This window comes from Dasypus novemcinctus, chromosome 7, assembly GCF_030445035.2.
Source record: "Dasypus novemcinctus isolate mDasNov1 chromosome 7, mDasNov1.1.hap2, whole genome shotgun sequence".
Taxonomy (NCBI): Eukaryota; Metazoa; Chordata; class Mammalia; order Cingulata; family Dasypodidae; genus Dasypus; species Dasypus novemcinctus.
In genome coordinates, this window is record NC_080679.1 from 100,377,416 (window position 1) to 100,392,535 (window position 15,120).

Here is a 15,120-nt window from a genome sequence, read left to right on the forward strand (position 1 = left end):
AGAAAGGAGTAGAATATTTTGACGATGCTCTTGCATAGTCTTTAACAAATGTTTCACAACAATGCAAGATGTTGGTGGAGGGGTGATGTATGAGACCCTGTGTGATGGTACACATATTTATTTTGTAAGTTCACAATCTTTACTATACAGTTATTGTTTATGCATGTTCATATACAAATGATATACTTCAATAAAAAACATATTTAAAAGAAAGTTCTTGTAGACTTCCTAGAACCATGGGGGCATTTGATAGTCGGCCTCCACTGATGCTAAATTGAGCATGGTGTGTCTTGGCACGTTGTGAAATTCACTCTAGGGAGACAAATAAAACTTGGGTGTTGCAATTGGTGCTGTGCCATGGGGGGTCCTGGTTTACTCCTCTCCTTCAGGGCTATGTGCACTAACAGTTTTTCCAATTACTTCCATACAAAGCAAAAAAGGACAAACTATATCTCTGTGCATGGAGATGAAGGAAGTCAAGTATACACTTTAAAAAGAAGAAATGCCATGAATTGCGATCTATTCAATATATTGAAATCATTGTAGCAAAAATCCTGAAGACAAACATTCAGATTTTACCTCCAAATATGATACAGCGAGACTGCCCAAACAGCATCAGTGGTTCTGTATTTCCTGTGCCCTGCCACACACTTGTGCTCACCAAGCCGTCCTTTGCATGGCCCTCTGCCACTGTACTACTTTACCCTGGTTTATCGGTGGACATTAGGGTATCTGCACATCTAAGAGTCCTCCTGCTTTTATCATTACAGTGAAGAGTCACAGAAGGAGGGAAGGTGCTTCTTTCTCTTTTCTTCTGCCTTTGCCTTTCCTGCTGCCCTTCTTTTAGCTTTCCCAACTTTACTTAATCTCCAAGAGGACTGTCCCAATTCACAGCTCTATCCTTACTTTCTACCACATCTCCATCCTCACCCTAACTCCCTGGCTCTCTCATAGTCTTGGAACTTTTATCGGTTGAAGGCAACAGCATTCCATGAGAAGGAACAGCAAGAATTGGTCTTGGAGAGTGGGTAGGACTTTGCTTAAGCATGTCTCTTTTTTTATGTATCTCACAGCATAATTTTAATTTAACGCTGTGAGAAGATGGTGTTTGACCTTGAACAAAATGTCATTACCCTGGGGCAGGAAAAGAGTGCCAGACCCTTGGGCTGGACAGTGATTTGAACGGCTGGGACACAGAGTGGGGAGGAGAAGGGCTCACTCCAGATATACCATTGTCCTAGTTTCCTAAGGCTGCGCAACAAATTTCCACAAACTTCGTGGCAAAGAACCGCAGAAACACATTCTCTCACGTTCCTGGAGGCCCAGGTCTGAAATCGAGGTGTCGGCAGGGCTGTGCCTCCGCAGAACCTGCCTTGCCTCCTGTGGTAGCCCTTGGCTTTCCTTGGCTTCCAGCAGCATCACTCCAACCCCGCCTCCGTCTTCTCATGGCCCCCTGTGTGCCTCCATCGTCACATGATGCTCTCGCCTGTCTCTGTGTCTTTTCTCCTCTTCTTTTAAGGACAACAGTCCTTTTGGAGTTAGAGTCCACTCTTCTCCACCATGACTTCATCAAGTGACTAATTCCATCTGCAATGACCCTATTTCTAAATAAGGGCACAGCTAGAGGTATGGGGGTAGGACTTTAGCATGTCTTTTTTACATATTCAACCTATAACAAATGTGCAGCCAAGACTAAAAACTCCTCTGACCCATGTATCTGCCATTGTGACATAGGAATGCCAGGGGAAAGCATGTGTATTGAAAACCCAAAAGAGCTGGTAAGTTTGGGAGCCCAGTTCCGGGGAGGCTTGGAATATGATTAAAGTGAGCAAAGCAGTGGAAAGTATTTTCATCACAGATGTGCTCCGTGGTCCTAGATCCCCAGACTCTTTTCTTTATGGGTATACATCACTCCAGGCTGCCGGGTTACTGGACTTGAGTGCTGTTGTGTAGCCATGTCACTGCAGAGCTTCCAGCAATCTCCAGGGCTTGCATGGCACAAGGAGGTCTATCATCAACGTTCCAACAGAATAAACACGTCAGCAATGCCCCAAAATATAAAATAACTAATGGCGGACTGAGCAGGCCTCCTGATTTTCTGTCAATAGAAGATTATGATGTTAGGTCCTAGGACAGCGTGAACACTGCTAAAGTTTGTGGAGAAATCCCAGGAAGAAGAATGACAGAGAATGAAGAAAGATATACTTTTTTTTTTTTTTTGCAATATAATGGGATTCTGTGTTATTTCTTTTTTTTTTTTTAAAGATTTTTTTATTTTTTCATTTATTTAATTTTCCCCCCTCCTCTGGTTGTCTGTTCTCTGTGTCTATTTGCTGCGTCTTGTTTCTTTGGCCGCTTCTGTTGTCGTCAGCGGCATGGGAAGTGTGGGCGGCGCCATTCCTGGGCAGGCTGCACTTTCCCTCGCGCTGGGCGGCTCTCCTTACGGGCGCACTCCTTGCGTGTGGGGCTCCCCTACACGGGGGACACTCCTGCGTAGCAGGGCACTCCTTGCGCGCATCAGCACTGCGCATGGGCCAGCTCCACACGGGTCAAGGAGGCCCAGGGTTTGAACCGCGGACCTCCCATGTGGTAGACAGACGCCCTAACCACTGGGCCAAATCCGTTTCCTTCTGTGTTATTTCATGTGAATATTAAAAGCAATGAGCTGTTGTTCTATGTCTTAGGCAGAAGCTGTTGCTGACCCACTCCAATCCCCCAACCGCTCCAGACATCACGCGCAGAGATTTCTGCACACGCCAAAGCTTCTGCAGCTCTCCTTCTCTGGGGGCACCCCCTGGCTAGGAGTATGCTCAGCCAATGAGCAGCGCCATCCAGAAGGACCAGAAACTTGATGCCTCTGGAATGGCCCTCAACCAGTGAGGCATGGGAATTGGTGGCTAAAGGCCTCAGCTGCCTCAAGGACAGTTGGAAGTGTGGTCCACAGAATCTATCAGAAGGAACCAGAGGGACAGGGCCCTGGTGCCCACAGCAGTAACCTGCTCGCCCCTGTCCTCCTCAGCGGCTTGCTCCCTTCCTGGCTCACTTCGCTCTCCCTCACAGCTTCCTGAGACTGGCTCTCCTCCCCTCATAAACAGAAAAGGCAAAAACTGCTTGTCTCAGGATCTGCTCTTGGGGAAACAAAAACTAAAACAAACCTGAGCTGTGAAAGGGAGACATATGTGTTTAATCTCTGTGCACTTCCGCCGCCCTCCCCCCCGCCCTAGATTCACCTCTTTCGGGAAAGGGACTATTTTTGTATTCCTTGCACCTATCGTATCCTGACACATAACAGTGTATTTGCTGAAAAAATGAATGAGGAAGCTGGGCATGTCCATTTAAGGCCACCACACATTTTCCATCTTAAAGCAACATGTTCAGTTTAGTGGATAAAAACAAGCCAGTGACAACTGCCATAGCCACTGAAAGTGGTACCCATTTCTACAAAAGAGGTCCACTCAGCTGTTAGCATGTGAGAGGCAAAGGTTACCTCACAGCCTAGGGTTGCCATGAGTTCACCAAGACACCATCGGCCACACACACGTCACCTTCCAGGCAACACCAACACTACGTGTATCATGAAGGGACACTGCACAGCTAAGGCAAAGTGCCTTTTCTTTCCACACAAGAACATGCAGCATATCCCGTTGAGGCTGGTGAAACTCACTTAGGGAGAGTGTTTAAGCACTAAACCACCGGGTGGTACTGTCTGCTCCCTTTAATTGAGTGTCTGAGGCTAAATGTTTAAAGATAATAGCTCCAAACCTAATTATTTTAACTCCTTCTCCCCTATTTTTTTACTTTGTCCTATCAGTGCCTAGCACACCTCTAACTTAACTACATCTGTCATAGGACAAGCAGTGCTCCAACACGAGCATATTCTTGGTTCTGCAGTCTTAACTAACACTATTTTTATATCATTATTTTGGGGGTCGAAGGGCCATAATGTACCTCATGGGTGGAGGATGGGCTCTCTTGAGGGAGGTGACACTCCCACGCCTTCGTCCTTGATGAGGCAGTTTCTGGCGCAGGAGAGAAAGCCTGGAGGGTGAGGCTATACCCTAGAGGGAGGAAGAACCCCTTCCTTTCTCCATGCCAGGTACAGACGGATCCTTTAGTAATTAAGGTATGAGGAATCCCGGGGGATTTCTGTGGGTGGGGTGCTGTGGGCGGGCTGGGGGAGGAGATGGCGGCCGCCCAAGGAGGCGTATGGCCTGGCCCTCGGGACAGTCCCTGCAGCAGCGGGGGGCTCGTTTATGCCGGGCTGTGCTTCCTCTGCAGGGTCAGCTAACCTTCCCTGAAGTCTTACTCAAACCACAGAACCGTCTTAGCTAGGGGAAGTAGGGCAGAAGACTAAGGTGGAGGAGGCCATGTCCTAGCCTCACAGTCTGGAGCGGTGTTAAAAGAAGTAGGAGCACAGAAGAGAGTTTGCCTTGGAGGTGGGGGGGAACCAGCAAAAGGACATGAGGAACCAGTTCCTACAGAAAACAGCACCGTGGGGGAGGATTTAGAAATAACTAGAATGAACTCTTTGAAAGCTGGTCCCTAGGGTCCCTCAAAGCGGGTGAGGCTGAGCGGTTCACGGAAGTCTTTGGTTCCACGAGGTGAGAATCGATTTGCACTACACCGTGGCGAGAGCTTCTGGCTCTCCCAAGACAAACCCAATGTAAGAGCAGCTAGAAGTGACCTTTCCCTCTGCGAGTGCCCGCTGGGAATACTGTCCAGACGCCTCTTGGTATCTTCTCATCTCCCAACTACCTGACAGGAAAGGACAAATATCACTATTGATTATGGTGCTGACTCAGTCCAATGGCCAAAGTTAATGATTTGTTCATTTTAACTCGTATGATGTGTTTATATTAACCATTAGGGCCCAGAAGCGAACATTAAAAGAATTTCAAATTTCTGATTTCTACTTGAATGTTGCCACCGCCTTGGCAATTGACAATACAATTCATCAATCTGTAAATTCTTTCCCGTCATTTGAACATCAGCTTGCTGGACTTCCCTTTTAATGTAAATATGTTAGACTTAACCATTGGATGTTAAATTCTCCAGAGGACCCTTTCTCTATCAACCAAACACCAACCAAGACAAAATGTACACATAAATAGATAGTTAAAACAAGTTGAAAACTGAATATTGCCTGCAACAGTGCTTCTGAAATTTTGATCCTGGGGCATTTTTCTGAAAAAAGGCTCTTATATACCAATAGCCCAACTCCTTTGACCTTCAGGGAACACAAGAGACAACCCTTTAGTCAGTCCTTGGCCTAATTCAGTTGAGTCCCAGAGCTGACGTTATTTATGGAAACATAAGCAGTTGGTTGGATAAATGCCCAGGGGCCTTGGCATTGTAGGTAGTTAAATAAATCAAATGATCCAGAAAACTGGTATTAAGCGAGACCGCCACTTGACCTGCCACCTCCCTCGTATCCACTAACAAATCCAAAGGGCAGAGAGGACCCGTATCCATTTCGAGGGGAAGCAGGGACAAGCAGAGCCAGGGGAAAGGGAGCCTCGACGAGCAGGCCAAGCGTCTAGAGAGACCTTGTACCACCGAGGCAGGGACCAGAAAGGTCCCGCCCCCACCCCACACCAGAAGTGAGAATTGCTACTTGGATTGTTCCAAGTACAAACTTGGCCTCTAGACTCCAGCCTGCTCCCAACAATCCTGATCTCAAGCAAACTCAAAACATAAACAATGGGACCTGGACAGAAGTGAGAATTTACATTTTTTATCAGTTTTGGGTTTTTATCATCTCTATCATTTTACTAAATACCTTTACTCCTGGGCTTTTTTTTTTTTTTTTTTTTGTACTGGGGCTGGGGAATGAGCCTGAGATCTTGAATGTGGGAAGCCGGAGCTCAAAGACTGAGCCATATCATAAACCCTGAGTTGGTTTTTTCATTTTCTTGCTTATTTTTTATTTTTAGGAAGTACCAGCACTGAATCTAGAACCTCCCACATGGGAAGAAGGCGCTCACCACTTAAGCCACATCTGCTTCCCTCCTATGGCTTTTTAAAAAAAAACAAAACTGGTTATCTTGCAGTCTCTCAAAAATTGTCCCCTAGGAAAAAATAAATTCTTCTTGAGCACCCTCTAAAGATGGGTGAAGGACAAAAAGGGCCAACTGAATATTGACTAAAGAAATATCTCATGTATTCCTTACTTTAATATTCTTTCTTGAAGCCAATCTAGGCAGTCTAGCTTCTGTTCTGTTAGGCAAACCTTCCAGCAAAGATCAGCAGGAGATTGGAAATACTGCATTAAAATATTTAGATCCTAATTCTCCAGAACTCGAGCCACATCTGTCTCCTGCTTCAGTACAGAGAGTTGGAAAGACTTAAGAATCAACTATCAATAGGAGCACTGGCAAGCATCCCTGAATTACAGATTGACACATGCAAGATGGACTTTGTTCCCATGAGATTTAATTGAGTGCTAGAGATATAAAACATCTCACACATTTCTGATTTCCTATGCCAGTCAGGGTAACCCAGACCTGCAGCCTCTTGCCCTGCTTCATGACTAGCTGTTGATTTGAAAACTTGGAACAACAAATAAAAGGGTCAGCCCCAAAGGAAAACCAGAGGTGCTCTCTGGTGTGTCACCTCTGCAACCTTCCTCTTTGTGTCTCTATGGATTTTATCCTTTCACAAACATAGCACACTGTGAGAACGCTGAAACACAGAATGTTTTTCACTAGCTCTTATCTTCAAAGTTTCAAGCTGCTGCAAATGCGATAGCTGCCAAGCCATGGTCCTGTTAATTGAATTTCAAATGCTGATGGAATAAATTTGATGTTGTGGAAGGTTGGGGTATGGAGGTGAACCGAGAGATCGAGAGAGAAAGGTGTTCAACATATTCTTACATTTAGCTTTAAAAGACCCTCAAAGAAGTGTCCCTACATATTATCCTTGGGTCCTGACTCATCGCAGTATTGAGCCCACCTAGCATCCCTTTTAAGGGAATCTGCCCAGTCCAGCCACGTTGCAGTGGGAGAAGCACCATGGAGCCATGCTCCCCACCCCACCACAGTGTCCCTCTACTGAACCACAGTTCCCAGGACCTGGCATAGCTAAACTCTCAGCCAGACAGGGGCCTACCAGGGAGCCTGGAGTGGAAATGGCTTCCAAAACATGAAAGTGCTGAGCAAGTCTGGATTGTGCAGTGGGAGTAAATGTAGGAATGGTCGTGAGTGGGGAAGGTGACAAGGGCCCCAGAGCCAGAGACATGAGTAAGCAGAAGCTGCATGACACAGGGAGGGTCAGGGAGCTGGTGTCTGGAGGAGGGGAGAAGTGAGAAGATATCAAAAAGAGGCACAATTGGAAAGTCACATTAGGCATTGCAAAGAGAGAGGAATGAAGCACATCTGCTTTTCCAAGGTCTTGAACCCCAGTGGACCTTCCAGCTCCCGTCTCGCAGAGGATCAGCTAAACTAGGTTCTGTTCTGCCCATGAGGCCTGATTCCTACACTGCCTTGTAGCTGAAGACTTGTTTTCCTCACCCCCACACATATAAAAACTAAGATGCTGATAACCTAGACTAATGCTTTTTTGGTGGGTATATTAAAGTCTTCCTATGTGACAAGCAGCAAGGACAGTGCAGGAACACTTGAGATGAATTGACTTTTAACTGTCAAGTGCGATAGAACTGTTACCCATCAGCATCTTGATGTGCCGACAAAAAAAAAAAGCTAATTAAACCCAGCCTTTCAAATAAGCATCATTGCAAAGGTTACAAAGCACTGCAGTGTTGCCAGACTTGGTGAAATCAATTTCCATTGTGTTGCAGTGTGTCATGCCGAGATTGCTGAAACCAACAAAATGAAAAGCATTAATAATTGGTATTAATAGCTTGTATAAATTAATTTGCTTATTTGCCTAACAGAAAATTTGTCAAGCAATTAATTAAATGGAAGCTCTGCACATTAGGTAACATAAAGCATATACTTCCTATTTCTTTTTTAACTGCAGCATTAGAAGTTGAGGAAAGCTAACCAGTTTATGAAAACTTAATGTAACCTTTTTGTTTGTCAATAAAACGAAGCCAATTTGATGGGGTGTAGAAGGAGTATTTTAGTTAGTTCAAAACCACATAAAATATGAAGGGCAGTGCATAAAATATGACTGATTGACTTAAAAGAAAATGAAGACAATGTAAGTTCGTATTTATTTGCAGCCATTCCTGACTAGCAAGCACTTGAAGCATTACTTGATCTTTCTGCAACACCTAGGAGATGGGCAGGAATGTATAATGAGCATGGGTGGGAAATCGGATGTGGTGAAGTTAAGTACTTTGTGAAAAATATTTCATGGATTCAGCTGAACAGGTATTTAAGTATTTCTGGGCAAAGCCACGGTTCCCACTGGATGTGGTGGGAGGTGGTAGGGGGTGGATTGGTGAGGACCCTCTGTGCCCAGCTTTTGCTTAGAGCTCTGTCTCTTGGCATGTGCCCAGATCACGGGTAATTCTTTAAGGACTAAATTACAAGTTTTGAGGACTGCCAGCTTCTAGGCGTCTTCCCCTGCCCTTCCTCCCTTCCAGCTGGCTGTTTATTTTTATTAAAGATTCTCCTAGAGATTGGTTGCTGATTGCTCCCCATAAAGGATGACTAAATCAAATCAAAAGTTGCCAACAATTTCAGAATTTAAGAAATGTCTCAGAAAAAGGCAGGAGTTGAACTGCATGGGGGAAAATGGGGAGGGGGTACCCGATTTTCAAATGGGATAATATGTTAGATTGCAAAGCCATTTCCTACTCCAGCCTTATAAATAATTCACTTCCGCACAGACTGACCCACATAATATGATCAGTCCATCCTTCATCCGAGAGAACCACCAGTAATAAAAGCTATCTTCATTTAACAGCCTCGTCCTGAGTCCTAGTGTTTAGTGTGCTAGGGTATAAGTCATTCAAAGCCCGGCTGTTTATAAAGCTAAACTCTCAGAACAGAGCTGCAATGGACGATGCTCCCCAAGGGAGCCTAGCCAAGGTTCCAAGAGAGCAGGCACGCAGAAGCCTCTCAGGCATGCGCAGCCTTCCCACTCCATCTGTACAAATCTCAGATTACCCTTCCCCTCAAGGCACTGCAGGCGTCTGAGTAAAAGAATTAAATCTTTATTAGAATTCTGTACAAGCGCTCTGGGAACTGCATCCTCCAAGCTCCGTGCTGCCCTTGCGTTGTTAGCACACACATTTACCAACGTCTGACTAGGGGCACCAAACTACTTCAGGTAATTGCATTTTCAGAGCAGTTGATAATGAAATGGGAGAAGATCTGGCCTTGCCCTTTGCCTTGCTCAAAAAATATAGATAAGATCTAGCATTCCTGCTTTTTTTTTTTTTATAATCAGTCAAGAAAGTTTTGACTCAAGCAGGCTGTTTTCTCCTTAACCATGAATTCTAAGATTTTACCAAGTGTTTGTCATATGTGCTTCATTATCTTATTTAATCATGGATTATCTTTCCACTTAATTAAACTCACTTTTCACTTGGAAACTTTGTGCTAAAAAGAAAAACAGAGATGCCATGTAGAATTATTTCACTAATTATTTCATTATCAAACAATTGTTCCCTGCCCCAGGTAAAAATGAGATGTTGTTCCAACTATGATCAAAATCTTACTCTTGTCTTCAAATTTCTGAATTTTCAGAGCCAAGTAAATAGAAAAAACCCAGATGCTAAACACTGTTAAGAAAACGTCTTCCAAAATCAGTGTTAGACATTTGGATTTGTGGTTACTTAACAAGAAGAGAACAAAAAAATGTGAGTGTACCAACATGAGCCAAAATATTGTGTTGTTTCTCCAGTGTTCAACTTGGTTCTATCTCCATTTTCTTTTGTTGGTCAGATATAGAAGATTTGAGAAATAGGTATTTTCAATCTATTAATGTGAATTTTGCTCTAAATTAATTAGTTAAAATGAGGATACATATTTAAAACCCTGACCCATCTCTGACTCATAACTGATTTCATAATAAATCTAGAAATATTCTGAAATAATAAATCACCAATTTCAGAAAATTCTCCAGCGTGCATATGGAAAGAAAGGAAACAAGAAAACATAATACTCAGAAAACATTGCTTTCTTGATTGATTTCTAGTTGAACAAGCACTAAGGAGCAGTGGGGATTTCAAATATAGAGAAAATGCCATGAATGGGATTAAAAACTATTTGGGACACTGAATCAGTTACCAAACATAAGAACAAAACCAAAGAAAAAGTATTTGAAGCTACTACCCCTTATTAGGACAGCTTTAAAGTTTCTGCCTCTGCTCTCCCAGGATGGAAACACGGCTGCACAGGAAGGAGCCTGTGATCGTGGGAAAGGGAGTGTTTTGGAAGGGTTTAAGTTTCATTAGTCAACATGCATTTATTATGTACCTAGGATATACCACTTATTCAAAAATAAGTGTTTTATCTACCCCCATGTTTCTGCAGGTTTCCCCCTCATATTTCTCTGCATTCCAAAGGCAGTATCGGCTAAGCTAGTGAACAAAACTTTCTCCCTCTGAATAGTGCTTACTCTCTACAACCCTTGGAGACTTGCAATGCACTAATTAAAAGGGAACTCGATGGAAATTGCACTGGGCAGGGAAGCTGGGGGCTTCTCCGTCTGGGTCTGCTTCTAGCTAGCTATGAGGCTAGGGCAAGTCCATACCCCTCTCCAAGACCCTACTCTCACATGCCAGTACTGCCCCCAACACCTTAAAGACTCTCCTTGCTCTGGCTCAGACAGTGGGAATCCGTAGCAGACCTTCTGGTTGGCCGTCCCAAATCCATTTCTTCCTTTGTCCTTTTTAACTCTATCCTTACGTTGTTTAGGTATCTATCCCCTTCATGCAGAACCCACACCTAAGGGTGACCACACCTTCCTTGCTTGGAATTGGTTCAGTAATGAGCATAGGACCTATTAAACCAGCGAGGGAAAATGTTGGCCAAGACATCTTCACTTCTTGGAGAGACTCCAGCAGTAGCTCTCCATCTATTCTTTTGGACAATGGGTGGGTAGAAAAGAATGGCTGTGGTCATCTTGCTACTAGAGGACATGGGAGATGGGAGGACCAAAAGAAAGGCAGAAAATGGACCAAGAACCACTGGACTAAATCTACCCGGAAACCCACTCTACCTCTGGACTTACAGCTGTGAGTCAATAAATTCACTTATGCTAATTTGGGTGGGGCTCTCTGTTATTTGCAACTGAAGTCATCATAATGGATACAGCACTTTCTAAAAGGCACCCTCTCTAGGGACCATCAAAGAATCTTACTGAAATCTGTCTCCAGGAGCTGCTTGCCCTTTATTGCCTATCCTCTTTTGTGAACTATCTGCATTGGATTTGGCTTTTCATCTCTGCTTAGCGACATTGGACAGGCTTACCTTGTCCTAGTGTCACACAGCTCCTTACTGCCTGACTTGGCCATGAGTCCCAGGGGCTGCAGTCAGTGGACAGAGTCCTGGACCTACTGTTTGCCTGGCAAGTTATTTCCTGGAACCCAAAGTCTTCAGGAGCTCCCACTTGTCAGCCCTGCAAGCCACAGAATTCTCAGGCATTCCCTGCCCCTTAGCTGGGACCAATTTCCATGGACTTCAAAAGGTCCTGGAGAGGTTTAGGAGACATATGATGCTATCAGCCTTCACAAATGTGAAATATATTTCCTCAGTTCCACACCTCTTAACCTGGAACCCTGGATTATCATTTCTAAAAGTGAGGCCCTAAGACTACCAGTATCAAAGATCACCGTGGGTGCGTGTTAAAAATTCAGATTCCTGACCTGCTGTTGCTCCTGGGATCAAGCTGTAGAAGCTCTACTTTCACAACCCAAGTATGGTTCTCTCACACTCCTGGGATCACCCTAAAGACAGGTCAGCTTCCAGCCTCAGCATCTGATGAACTGGAGGCAAAGGCAACAGGGGAGATAAGGCTGGGAAGCAGCTAGACTTATGAAGACAAAGGAGAAGTGGTAAATGTGACAGCAAGATGCTGGCCTGTTTCAGACGCTCAGTGGTGGAACAAGACCCCAAGACTGCTGCAAGTTACAGCAAGCTTTTGTTTTCTGGTTTCTAAACCTTTCGCCTTTGTACAACCAGTAGCCTTTGTCTTCTGGCATAATTTGCACCCAGACAGATCCAGCATCATGATGAAACCCTTTCAGAAATCATAGAGGGAAAATGTGGCTCAAGAAGTTGGGCTCCCGTTTACCATATAGGAGGTCCAGGGTTTGATGCCCGGACCTCCTGGTGAGGGCAAGCTGGCCCATGCGCTGAGCTGGCTCAGAGTGTCAGCCCACGCGGGAGTGCCACCCCGCGTGGGAATGCTGCCCCATGTGGGAGAGCCGCCCCACACAGGAGTGCCAGCCAACACAGAGAGCTGGCACAGCAAGATGATGCAACAAGAGACACAGAGGAGAGACAATCAGAAGACGTAGCAGAACAGGGAGCTGAGGTGGTGCAAGAGAATGATCGGCTTTCTCCTACTCTGGAAGGTCCCAGGATCAGTTCCTGGAGCCACCTAATGAGAATACAAGCAGACACAGAAGAACAGTGAATGGACACAGAGAACAGACAATGCAGGGTACAGGGGTGGGAGAAATAAACAAATCTTTAAAAAAAAGAGAAATCATAGAGTCAATGGCAAAGAACAAGGGGAAAGATAAAATGTCCACCATCTAAAGATCAGAGTAAACTTTTCCAAGCTGGCAATCTAAATGTCACAAAAATTTTGCATACGGGTTAGTCATTTCACAAATGTGAAATATATTTTCCTGATTCCACACATCACCTCCCTAGTCCATGCCAGTCCAGACTGCTCATTTTGTATTTTGCATGGCCTTATATGCTCTTTCCCAGTGAAAAAGAAAAACCAGCCCATTATCTTCTCTTTTCTTATGAAACGTATTTTATACAGTAACTGACATGAGAGAATGCAGATTGTTTGGAAAACAGTGCCTGCCATGCCATTTCTGACTGCTAAATTTCACTGAGGGTTTAATTTAGGGAAAGTTTAGACTTAGCAGGAACAAAAAGCGTTCAGTAACTTTTATTTTCTTTTTCAGAAAATGATTGGATGGATGGGAATTAAATATTTCTTCTAGAATGTAGATCTATTCAAAATGGACCCTTGACAGGCCATTCCTTTAGACTCTCTTCAGAGTCATAGCGAGATCCCCATGTCTCTTTTATAACAACAAGTCTGCATATTCCCTTTCTTTTCTGCCCCCACTACTCCAAGTCTCATTGGAGAAAAGTATTTCTCATTTTCTTAATCGCTAGGGGAAAATTAAATTATTCTGAAGTCTGAGATACTTAGCCATTTCAGGTGCCCATGCAGTGATTAAAGAAATCTATACAATGTATTCTAACAATAATATTCCTCTTTTGGATTCTAGTTTTAGAAAGACATTGGAGATACATGATTTAGAATCAGTTTATAATATATACAGTTTTAATGTTAGGATTCAATGGTCAGCTGTTGAAGCCAGGGTCTTCTGGTCACCAACATCATCTCTATCTCTTATTTTCTAGTTTGATGGCTCCTGAAGTGCCTGTGTGTCAGAATCACTTGGGGAGTTTGTTAAAAAAATAGATTTTCTCCCCAACCCAGATGTAAAGAATCCAGTCTTTTGGACTTGGAGCCCAGTAATTTCATGAGTTTTTAATTTGCTTCTTCCAAGCTCCCTAAGTGATTCTCTTTCAGACACTAAGGATCCATTTAAGACAACTGGGAAGTATTTCTCTGGTCCAGTTGTTCTTGAAATTGAGCATCTGGAGTTACTTGGACAGGCTGTTAAAACAAATTGAACCCTCAGAGATGCTGATTCAGGAGGCCTGGGTGGAGCCTGGGAATTTATTTTCTATCAAGTTCCCAGGAGATGCTGCTGCAGCTGGCTGGGGACTACAGTTTGAGAACCATTGGTCTAATCCAGACTACTTGTCCACATGTTTATTATTCATTAGCATTTCTACAAGGTAGTCAGGAACTGGGTTTCAGAGGAAGGGAAAACCTCTCAAGTCAGGCTGTAACAAACCTGTGCACCTGTCACAATCACGTGGGACTTTTTTTCTTTTTAACTTTCAATTACTGGGCTTGGGCTTGAGCTCAACCAAAGATCGACAGATTCAATATCTCCAGGATATCCTGGGAATTTGTATTGTTAAGTTACCCAACAGATTCTGAGGTATTACATGGATTTGATAACATTGTCTTGGTAAGCCAGACTTGTAATTCCATAACCAACTTATACCAAAAAAATGATTTCTTGTTATCTGAAATTCAGATTTAACTAGGGAGCCTATATTTTTATTTGCTAAACCTGGCACCCCTCCTCACTCGGTTGTCTTTCCCAGGAGTTTCATTCTTTTGTGCAGTCTCTCCTTTGTTCAAAATATCCCTATTTTAAATGCTTAGGGGAGTGGTGGGGAGGAGAGAAACCCATGAAAACATAATGTGTGGGTTGAAGAAGAGAAAATTAAGATGTTTCCTCAGGAAAGAAAAAAAGAAAACACAGGAAAATTCATTAGACAGCAGAAACAAAATCAGAAAAAATGTAATGCCTGCTAATGGTTTTTACCAGACAATTTGTCAATTAGACAGTCAAAAGAAACCCTGAGGAATAAAGACACCACCAAAGATACTATTAAAATGTTCCAAGTGAAGCCATATATACTTAATTTCAAAGAAGCAGAAGCTATGAAAACTCAAATACTTCAAGGTGCTGAGTGAAAGGCAGAATAAATCTACATCAGGCGTCAAAACTGATGCTTCCAGGTGAGGCTAAGGTCGGGTTAGAGACAGGAAGATAATGATGTCTGCCCCTCTCTGTTTTATTGAAAGCAAAGAGGCTTAAGATGAGACATTGACAATGCTTGGAGCAAGGAAGGGAACATATACACAGCCCAGCACATAACTATTAAGGTACTGAATACAATAACTGGAACACACTATTACAACAGAAGAAACATGCACTGATGCAGAAGACAAACGCTAGCAAGGACCATGGTCTGGCAAACCACTGCACAGGCTGTGTGACCAATGTTCCTATAAAGAAAGTGCTCTTTCCTCTGCAGTCTTACCATCTCCTGTCATAAGAGAGCCCAAGTGGCACTGAGAGCATCA